Source organism: Canis lupus, chromosome 20 (genome assembly GCF_003254725.2).
Source record: "Canis lupus dingo isolate Sandy chromosome 20, ASM325472v2, whole genome shotgun sequence".
Classification (NCBI taxonomy): Eukaryota; Metazoa; Chordata; class Mammalia; order Carnivora; family Canidae; genus Canis; species Canis lupus.
Window position 1 is genome coordinate 40,983,925 of NC_064262.1, and position 11,192 is coordinate 40,995,116.

Genomic DNA, 11,192 nt, shown 5'->3' on the forward strand with positions numbered 1-11,192 from the left:
TTGAAATTAATATAGCACCGTATGTTAACTATACTGGGAAACAAACAAACAAATAAATAAGACTCTTGCCAGCTTTATGACCCAGGAATGTCTTTTTCAAAGACCTGGGAGCCATCCCTTTAAAATGTAAATATTCAGAGAGATAGCACCCCTATCTCTCAGTTTCTGTGGGAGGGCAGGAACCTACCTTTAGTGGGTACCTTGCTCCTGGTTGAAAAAACATCTCCTGTCATGAAGATAAGAGTTTATTTTTCTTTTGTATAAAACCAATGAACTGACACAGATGGTCACCCCATTATCAGATGAATTCAGGGAGAACTATGTAATAAATCATGCTGTCAATTCTTCTTGCCGGATGACTAATCATTTATTGTCTATCTTGGGAACATGTACAGAATGGGTTGTAGCTGCTTGATCATCTAAAACAGTAAGATTCCTTTCTGTCTGTAATCTCTCTGCAACTGCCTGTGATCCCTATCACATTCTGGCTTGATGCTTATTCAATAATGAAATTTCTTTTTCTTCTACCTTTGTGTAAAGGTTTCCTGGGTTGAGAGATTTTTTTCTCTAAGATTTTATTTTTAAGAAATCTCTACACCCAACATGGGGCTCAAACCCATGACCCCAAGATCAAGAGTCATATGCTCTTCTGACCCAGCCAGCCAAGCGCCCTGGGAGATTTTGTTTTTAATTACATTTCTCTGATGCTGACAAAGCTAGGGAAAAATTACTCCTCTTGAGGGTATGTGAATTTTAGACATATTCCAAACACGCTCATTTTGTCTCAGAAGCAATCAGCCAAAAGGCAAGATAAACATGAGTCACATCCAACATAAATGAAGAATGAAGTAACAATCAGAGATCCATCTATAAGTTGGAAGAGGTTTAGTTGTGTTTTATATTTTCCCATCCTTTCATGAGAAAAACACAGTAGAATTAGATATTTTTTCTTGATAGAATTAGACAAAATATCCAAGAATGTATAATATGTATTGCTGTGCAATCCCTACTTATTTCCTGTCTTTCTGAACAGATCTACATTTTCCAGAAAAATATTTGATGGCACATTGAGTTCAAGATGAGGCCTCCACAGGGCTTTCTCAAGTGACTACTGCCAGTTACTGAACAACTCTATGAAGAAAATCGACTTTTGCTATTCTGGGGTAAGATGGGCAAATTAGGAAAGGGCTTAATTATAGACAGCTGGTAGAAATTTGAGTGTTAATGAGTGGTTGTTTCTGGGGAGAGAAAGGAAAAGCCTAAGGTTGGCAAAACAAGTCTGATTATTTATGCCTGGTGTAAGGGGGTACAGTGAGACTTGGTAGCCCCGCCCACCAAGATGGGTCAGTTTTTCTGGGCTTTGTGACTTCCTTTGGTTCACAGTCACACACAGGATGTGGTGTGTGTGGCAGCCCATGGGCATTTAGATGACCCTACCTAGGTGCAAAGGGAAGTGATACCTCTATGCTATGGAAGGGGAAGATGGTTTTGCTATATTTCTCCATATGGCATATACTCCGCTGTTGTTGTTGTTGTTGTTTTAAGATTTTATTTATTTATGAGAGACAGAAAGAGAGAGGCAGAGACACAGGCAGATGGAGAAGCAGGCTCCATGCAGGGAGCCCGACGTGGGATTCGATCCCGAGACCCCAGGATCACAACCTGAGCTGAAGGCTGTGCTAAACAGCTGAGCCACACGGGCTGCCCTACTCCGCTGTGAAAATGTAATGTCACTGTTTTCCTGGTGGGAAATTCTGACAACCCATAACAAACTGGTGTTTAAACTGTCTTTTGAGCAGCGCTTGGGTGGCTCAGTTGATTAAGCATCTGCCTTTGGCTCAGGTTATGATCCCAGAGTCCTGGGATGGAGTCTCACGTCGGGCTCCCTGCTCAGTGAGGAGCTGCGTCTCCCTCTCCTTTTGCACCAGCCACCCCCCCCCCCTCATGTGCGTGCTCTCTTTCTCTCTCTCTCTCAAAATAAATCAATAAAATCTTTTTTAAAAACTGTCTTTTGGAGATGCCTGGGTGGCTCAGCGGTGAGCATCTGCCTTTGGCTCAGGGCGTGATCCCGATCCCGGGATCGAGTCCCACATCGGGCTCCCTGCATGGAGCCTGCTTCTCCCTCTGCCTCTGTCTCTGCCTCTCTCTCTCTATGTTTCTCATGAATAAATAAAATCTTTTTTTTTTTAATCTTTTTTGGAGCTACCTATGATATTCTTTTTTTCTTAATATCAGCCTTTAAAAATTATAATTGTACTTTATGATTGATATACTTTCTTTCATATAAAAAAATAATTTGAGAACTCATAATTTTCTCTCCATAATTAGATGTTTCCATCTATCTCAATTTGCTTAGTTTCACCCTCCTGGTGAAAGAAAATCAGCAATTCTTGCACCATATGGGAGGAAATGCCCACTGCTAATGTGTATGATCTCATAACCTTAAAGAGTCCTGTTAAACACGTTTCAATGGGCAAATACCTATCCTAAAATTAATAAGGATTTGGAGAAAACGTGACTCTCTGAACTTGCCCTAAGCAATTTGGCAAGTTTCTTAGGTCCCCAATAAAAGGACTAGATTAGCTCCATTGATAGTCCTTTTGGAAATGGAACCTGTGATTCGTCTACTGACTGCATTGAGATGTGTATCATACATACACTGTTGTCTCCCCCTCTACACCCCCATGGCCCACCCAAGTTCACCTACAACTGTAAAGCAAGAGGGCTTCCCAATGTGCTGTTATCTTCATATCCCAGGCATGGGCATCTTTTCTCTGAGTAAGACTTTCTGGTACTCGAGAAGTACCACATGAACTTGCTTGGCTGCACAGACACGTAGCAGGGAGATGGGAGGAGTTTCTGAGGGTACCCCTGAAGTGCTGGGACATGGGAGTTGGTGGGTAAATGCTGCAGCCTCACATACTTAACTGGGATGATTCTGAGTTTGTTCCACACAGCTTCTCAGAGATTCCCTCAATGGGAGTGAGCATAAACCTGTTAGTTAATGCCACAGTGGATGGCTTTTCTACCTTTCTTGTCTCATTTCCCACTTCCTCTTTTTTTCCCCCTGGGGGCCATCTTCAAAATCAAGCATGTTGTTTAAGTCCTTGTCTTGGGATCTCCTTTGGGGGAACCAATTCTAAGACCATTGGTATAGTAACGGGTCAAGTATAGGTCAGATAATAGTGAGGACTGTTTTGCTAGTGTGGAGTGCCATGCTGGGAATGTTAGAAAGATATGTGGTGAACTGGGATGAGGTACAGATGGAAAGTGAAGCACTGAGTTATGCATTAGTTCTAGATTTTGAACAGTAACGTGAAGAAAATGATTGGAAGGCCCTAGAGTTGAGAGAGTGGCCAATCACAACCTAAGGACATGCTCTGAGAACAAGAATCCCACCATGGCAGCATTTAAACAGACCTTTGTTTTCTTTCTTTCTTTCTTTTTCTTTTTCTTTCTTTCTTTTAAAAAATATTTAAAAAAATAAAATTTAATTTAAAAAGATTTAATTTATTTATTTTGAGAGAGAGAGAGCACAAGTAGTGGGGAGAAACAGAGGGAGACGGAGAAGCAGGGTCCCCACTGAGTGGGGAGCCCAACACAGGGCTTGATCCCAGGACTCTGAGATTACAACCTGAGCCAAAGGCAGACCCTTAACCAACTGAGCCACCCAGGTGCCCCTGGACCTTTCTTTCTTGTAGCAAGAAGGCAGACTGCTAAAATTAAGGCCAGGATTTAATTATAAGTGCAGTGGAATTAAAAGGATGTCAATGCACAGACCTTACAGGTCTTCTCTGCTAAATTAGGACACTAAAGCTGAAGGAGTAAGACCCTGATACCAAGCATAGGAACGTATATTTGGATCTTCCTGAGACCACTGAATTCTAGATTCCCCTTAAAAACTTCTAGGTCTAAAAACAAAAACAAAAACAAAACAAAACAAAAAAAACTTCTAGGTCTATAGAAGCAGTCACCTTACCTTTATAAGAAGAGACCAGGCTCTCATTATCCTGAGGCTATACAAAGGCCCCCTGAAATGGCTGCCTCACAAGATGATGTCTGCCCACCTCAAATTCCACTTCTGCACCCTTCATGACCCCTAGCCCAGTAACTAGATTCAGATCTCTCAGTAGAGCCTTGGTGAGGAAATAGCTGATTTACCAAATGAGCTGTATGCTATGTCTCATTTGTATTGATGGGCACTGGGGGAACAGGTGCAGAAGAGCATAGTGAAGGTTTTCACTTGCCATGGAAATGGCTGGGCACAGAAGTGTTTATGGATATGAGAGTACTCACAATGACTCAAGATAGTCATTGTAAAGACACATGACACTGGCCCTTGACCCCACTGGGAGAGCTCTTTGAAGATTTGACATGATGTTGCCACAGTAATGAGGCAGAAATGCTGGAATTGCCTTGGCAAATTGTGAAAGTCAGAGTTTCTGCAAAGGGATGTATAAGAATTGAAATATCAGAGGAGCCTAGGTGGCTCAGACAGAAGAGTGTGTGACTCTTGATCTTGAGGTTGGGAGTTTGAGCCCCACATTGGGTGTAGAGATTACTTAAATAAATAAAACTTCTTTTTACAAAAAGAACTGAATTATTGTGTAATTCCAGAGAACCCACTAGAATGGTCCTGGAGCTGATTAGGATTACTATAACCCACCTGAGTATGGTCCTGGAGAGGGTTCAGAGATCACTCCTCTACAAAAGCAATACAGAATGTATTAGCAAAATAGGTATCAACATCACTGAGAAACTCAGTGGTGAGCTTTTGTCCTCTGAAGGTCCTGGTGAGGACAGGAAAGTGACCAAGAAAGTGGGCTCCCTAGTGTCAGTGGGGACAATAGAATTCCATATAATAGGAGCAGCTCACTGTCGAAGCAGTATGTCTGTCCTGTCTCTACCAGGAAAGAAGAGTAAAAGCAATTTTCAATTGCCTGGATAAGAAAGCATTCACCTTCACTTTCTTTCCGTGAGGCTATGACAACTTTTCTGTTCTATGTCACAATATAATCAGAAGGGATTTTGATTATCATGACATGATGGCATCATGTTAATTGGTTCTCAGGAACAAGACACAGAAAATTCTCCGGATAATCAGGTAAGACAAATGGGCACCAGAGGATAGGATAAACCATCCTTCTTTTCATATCTAACATATTTAATAGGGCTGTCTACACAACAGTTTGCCTTCATTCCTAGATTCTTCAGAACCATAATTCCACCGAGGCTGCTGGAACTAGCTATCTCCCCAAAACTTTGTGTTTCCTTCAGGAGCTACTTTGATGTAGTAATATTAATTTTCCTCTAAACAGTTTTGGATTTCATCAAACATTATATCTTTGTTAAGTTGACATGAGGAGGGGGATAAAAGCGTTCTTATTACTTCCTCCTTGGCAGTCCCATTATGCACTATTTTTTGGTGTTTCTATTTCATTCTTTATATCATAAATGCCTGAGTATCTAAAATTTGTGAAGAAAAGTATATGGAATTACACATTCAGGGAAATTGATTCCTCAAAGGAACCATAATTCTCTCTGGAAAGTGAAATTAGATTCTCTACACTGATTTACTGTGTCTGAGGATATCTGCTTCCCATCACTCTGGAAATCACTGGAAAGTTTCTCTTCTAGTTAATTTTGACTGTCTTGTTGGGCATTTTCATTAACGGCTATTAATCATTTACAATAATACCTTGAACAAATCTTTGTTGGGGAATTAGCATGATATTCCCTTGAAGCCACTGTCATTCCTGCTGCAGGTGGCATGATAATCACAGCTCTGGAAAGAGATGAGGTCAGAGATTCCTGAAGTTACAATGCAGAGTTTAGCTGCTCCTCACCACACACCCTTTTGGCTATAAAGCTGATAATTTCTGGCTTCGTACCTGGGCTTTTATAATCACTCTTATCCCATCGCACATCCAAATCATCCCCTCATCATCTTCTCTAAGCTCAAAGGGATCTCAGATATTGCAACATTAGAAGTACCATATCAGAGTCATGCCAATCACGGCAGCCAGTGCTGTGTTGTTTACACAAGAGATTTGTCAAGTTTTGAAGAATGACAGTATATATAGATTTTAGAGAGACTGTCTCAATTTTTAAAAAAGATTTGATTTATTCATTAATGAGAGATACACAGAGAAAGGCAGAAACATAGGCAGAAGGAGAAACAGGCTCCCTATGGGGAGCCTGACGCAGGACTTGATCCCAGGACCCCAAGATAACAATTGAGCCAAAGGCAGATGCTCAACCACTGAGCCACCCAGGTGCCCTGTATCCTCAATTTTTAATTAAGTCCAAAGACCATATGGACAGCAACACATTCATCCAGACTTCACGTAGGCTGGTGTGTTCATGCTGCATTGTACTTTGTTTCAAGCAATCTGCCATCACCTTGGCGCTCAACATGCATTCAATGACTTACTGCCTTAGACAAATAACATGTTTTGTATAATAAACACACACATGTCATTTCTCCTGGAGCACTTTTACCAAACCAATTCCTTTGGAAGTTAAACTTATATGCTGAGTCATTGTCTTTCATTTAATAATAATTTGATATTTTGTTATATTTCAATTTCTCAGTTTTGGATTCCTGGCTCTATATTTTTCTTGCTTATTTATTTATCTTCAGCTCCTTTTCTCTTATTCAGGGCTGCTACCCTGCCTTCCCTCCTCAATATAGATACTTCTGTAGGCTTCTCTTAAACTTTTGAGATATTCTTATCACTTTCATTATTTATCATGATTTATTACCTTGTCATTATTTATTACCTACTCTTTCATGTACTGTTAGTGAAGCACTGATTCACTGTAAAAAACATCCTACAATAGAAACATAACAGGGCCACAGGATGCAAGAGCACCTGGCTTTAGGGTCTCAAACAGAACAGGTTTGGACACTCACTGCTGGCAAAATCCAAAGGCAGAGAGACGGGTGGTGGTGAAACAAGAAAGGAACTTCTTTCAGTGAGACCTACACGGGGAAGACAGCAGATTAGCATCTCAGAGACTATCTCTAAAGTGCTGGAAACACTTCCAGGTTTATATTAGGGAAATGTGGGTCAATGGGTACTTGCAGGTGGCCAGTGAAGGTCAGGTCGATCACTATCTTGGGGTCAGTCACCATCATTGTTTTGCTGGCTCAGGGCAGTTCTTACTGCTTGCGGGGGTAGTTTCAGTTCCCATGGGGGATGCTTTGCACACAGCATCTTTGGCCTGAATTAAAAGATACGCTGGAAAGAATTTTATCAATTAGAAAGTACAACTGAAGTCAAAATGGAGGTGCTTGAAATCCTCTTTCAGACACATATTACAAGTATCTCTCTTTGACAGAAAACCAAGACCTCTTCATATTCTGATTCTGTCTCTATTATTAGCAGCCTGTGCAGTTTTAACCATCATCCATCTGCTCACTTCTCTCTCTCCTCCCAACCTCTCATCCACTTCTTTGAAAAGTTTAAATATTTGAATACCCACTGTCTTCAAATATCTTAAAATATACTACCATTTGGCAAAACCGAGGCTTCTTAGCTCTGTGCCTTGTGTTCTATGTCCCAAACTTCAACAATTTTCTGATTCAGAATCTCTCATCATGTTAAATATTCCATTAAATGTGTGCTTTGGGACTGGGATAAATTCCTATCAATAAGCACACACATTTGGGCATTCCTGTCCTATCACTTTCTGAGAACACAGAGAGAATGGGATATTCTGCAGGATGGGTATACTCAGAAAGGGGTTCAGATATGCTGGACCCTTCTGCTCCTAACTACTTTGATTTCATTTGGGGTACTTTTCTAGGGATATCTGTTTTGTTTGTTTTGTTTTGTTTTAAAGATTTTAGGGATGCCTGGGTGGCTTAGCAGTTGAGCATCTGCCTTTGGCTGGAGGAGGGTGGGGGGTTGGTGATCCTGGGATCCAGTCCCACAACTCCCTGCATGGAGCCTGCTTGTCTCTCTGCCTGTGTCTCTGCCCCCGCCCCCTCTGTCTCTCATGAATAAAGAAATTTAAAAAAATTAAAAAATAAAGATAAAAATAAATTTACTTGAGAAAGCTTAAGAGAGAGAGAATGAGTAGGGGAGAGGGTTAGAGGGAGAGGGAGAAGCAGACTCCCTGCTGAACAGGGAGCTTGACTCCGGGCTTGATCCCAGGCCCCTGGGAACATGATCTGAGCCAAAGGTAGACATTTAATCCACTGAGCCACCCAGGTGCCCCAGGGATACCTGTTTTATTTATTTTTTATTTTTTAAAAAAGATTTTATTTATTTATTCTTTTTTTTTTTTTTTTTTAAGATTTTATTAATTCATGAGAGACACAGAGAGAGAGAGAGGCAGACACAGGCAGAGGGAGAAGCAGGCCCGGTGTGGGGAACCTGACGTGGACTCGATCCCGATCCCGGGTCTCTAGGATCACGCCCTGGGCCGAAGGCGGGGCTAAACAGCTGAGCCACCCAGGGCCCCCTGGGATACCCATTTTAAAAGTATTTTAGGGGCAGCCCGGGTGGCTCAGGGGTTTAGCACCGCCTTCGGCTCAGGGCATGATCCTGGAGACCCAGGATCGAGTCCCACGTTGGGCTCCCTGCGTGGAGACTGCTTCTCCCTCTGCCTGCGTCTCTGCCTCTCTCTCTCTCATGAATAAATAAATAAAACCTTAAAAAAAAAAAGTATTTTAGAATTCTACAATTTTCCTGTGTCATCTTTTACAAAAATGTCTGCTTTTATGTACAAATATTAGAAACTTTATAATTTTTCTGCTCATATTAAAAGGAATAAAATCTTTGCGTTCTCATACTTCGATAGCATGTACTGGGAGATTCTTTTTTGTTCTCTCTGTCTCAGAGCCCGATAAATTAAGGATACAGTAAGTGTCTCTCACACTCAAAGTGCTTGTGATCAGCGAGAATCCGCCCATTTTCTTTTCTTCAGTATATAATTGAACATGTAATGATGTAAGTTTGGAGGAACAGAGATTCAAATGATCCTTTTGGATAGTTTTTAATTGTTATTTCTGCCCCTAAATATAATTTCCCACCCCTGCTATTTTTTTTTTTTTTTTTATTCTCTCTTCCCTATTCTTCATCAATTTCTTCAGGGTGTGGTGGTTTGAATGAGTTAGCCGCTGAATGGAAGTGAAGAGGTGAGTTGGGTAGCTGGTGGGTGGGTGGTACAAAGAAGTATTTAATGGTGACAATCACTTATCATGGAAAGAAGCCTGAAAGGAGAGGCTATTTGTGACTCAGCTGAGAATTGGTCTCTAATGCTTGGTTTACTAGAAATAGCTCACATATGGTTATATCTGTTTTTTTTTGCATTTCTGGATATGTTAAAGCCTGTTTCTGTGCTTTGCTTGGACATCACTCATGTCTCCCTACTTCGTGGAAGTGCTGTGATTCAGCTTTTCCATCCTCTTCGCTCTGGTCTGGAGTTCCCTGTTTTGCCATCTGGTCTGGTGAAACAGCTTCCCTTCAGTGGACTTACATGTGCACCATCTGACACCATCTCCAGAGGAGACTAAGCAATCTGATTGCTTCCTTTTCTTAGAAGATAAAACTCCCAATATTGGCCTCTCACCTTTGTTTTATTGGTGTGTTTTCCTATTCTTTAATTCATTTTCAAAACTATTTGTTGGTTTATAAAGATCTATTTATTTCTTTTTAAGAATTTTATTTTTAAGTAATCTCTACACCCTACGTGGGGCTCGAACTCACAATACCAAGATCAAGAATCACATGCTCTATGGACCGAGCTGGCCAGGCGACCTGATTTATTTCCTTATATTTACTCATGCTCTTATTGGACTCTATTAATTCTAGGAATTTTCGTTTAATTTTGTCTTAAGACAACTATCGCTCATTAGTGAATGTTTTACTTGGTTTCTTTCTTTTTCTTTTTAGTTTCAAGTTTTTATTTAAATTCTAGTTAGCTAACACACATTGTAATTTTAGTTTCGAGTATAGAATTTGGTGATTCATCACTTATGTACAACACCCAGTCTTCATCACAGCAAATGCCCTTCTTAATCCCCGTCACTTATTTAGCCTACCCCCGACCCACCACCCCTCTAGCAACCCTCAGCCTGGTCTCTATAGTTAAGAGTCTGATTTATGGTTTGCCTCTGTCTCCTTTTTTCCCTTCACTGTTCATTTGTTTTGTTTGTTAAATTCCACATATGAGTGAAATCATATGGTATTTGTCTTTTCTGACTTATTTTGATTAACATAAGACATTTTATTTATTTATTTTTTTAAATTTTTATTTATTTATGATAGTCACAGAGAGAGAGGCAGAGACACAGGCAGAGGGAGAAGCAGGCTCCATGCACTGGGAGCCTGACGTGGGATTCGATCCCTGGTCTCCAGGATCGCGCCCTGGGCCAAAGGCAGGTGCCAAACCGCTGCGCCACCCAGGGATCCCAACATAAGACATAGATCCATCCATGTCATTGCAAATGGCAAGATTTCATGGCTGAATAATATTCTGAGATATATTCTGATATATATAAATATCTGGATATATATAGATATATCCATATATATCTATCTATATATATACATACACACATACATATATATATCTCATATCTTTTTTATCTACTCATTGTTCATTCCTCTCTTTTTCTCTTTCCTCACATTGGCTAGATCAGAAGAATAATTTAAAAAAAATTTTTTTTAATTTTTTTTTTTAATTTTTTATTTATGATAGGCACACAGTTAGAGAGAGAGGCAGAGACATAGGCAGAGGGAGAAGCAGGCTCCATGCACTGGGAGCCCGACATGGGATTCGATCCCGGGTCCCCAGGATCACGCCCTGGGCCAAATGCAGGCGCCAAACCACTGCGCCACCCAGGGATTCCGAATAATTTTACAAATTGCAGTGATAATTGTCATATAAGATTTGTTTCTGCCTGAAAGGTAAATTATTTCTTTATCATTCTATTATCACAAGACCTATGTGGTTTAAGAATAAACATAGTTTAGTTTTGGGTTATTGTACTTTTAATATTCAATTGAATATAATTTCATAACATCTGTTTTAATTTTTTCTAAAGATTCATTTATCCATTTTAGAGAGAGGGAGAGATCCAGCATGAGTAGGGGGAGGGGCAGAGAGAGAGAATCTTTAAGCAGACTCCCCGCTGAGTGCGGGGCTGAAATGAGACTCCATCCCAGGACCCAGGAGAT

The 11,192-nt window shown here is 40.6% G+C and overlaps 1 protein-coding gene across 6 annotated transcripts in view; it reads right to left on the bottom strand.

The window, feature by feature from the left end:
* Positions 1 to 7,995, bottom strand: part of FBXW12 (F-box and WD repeat domain containing 12) — a 33,519-nt gene extending 25,524 nt beyond the window's left edge. For all 6 annotated transcript variants that reach the window (XR_007404213.1, XR_007404212.1, XR_007404214.1 and 3 more), the window contains exons 1-3: positions 6,917 to 7,995; positions 5,699 to 5,785; positions 4,667 to 4,704 (exon numbers count right to left, since the gene is read on the bottom strand). The gene's annotated coding sequence lies outside the window, so the exon portion shown is untranslated. The remainder of the gene's footprint in view (positions 1 to 4,666; positions 4,705 to 5,698; positions 5,786 to 6,916) is intronic.
* Positions 7,996 to 11,192: the final 3,197 nt, after the last annotated feature.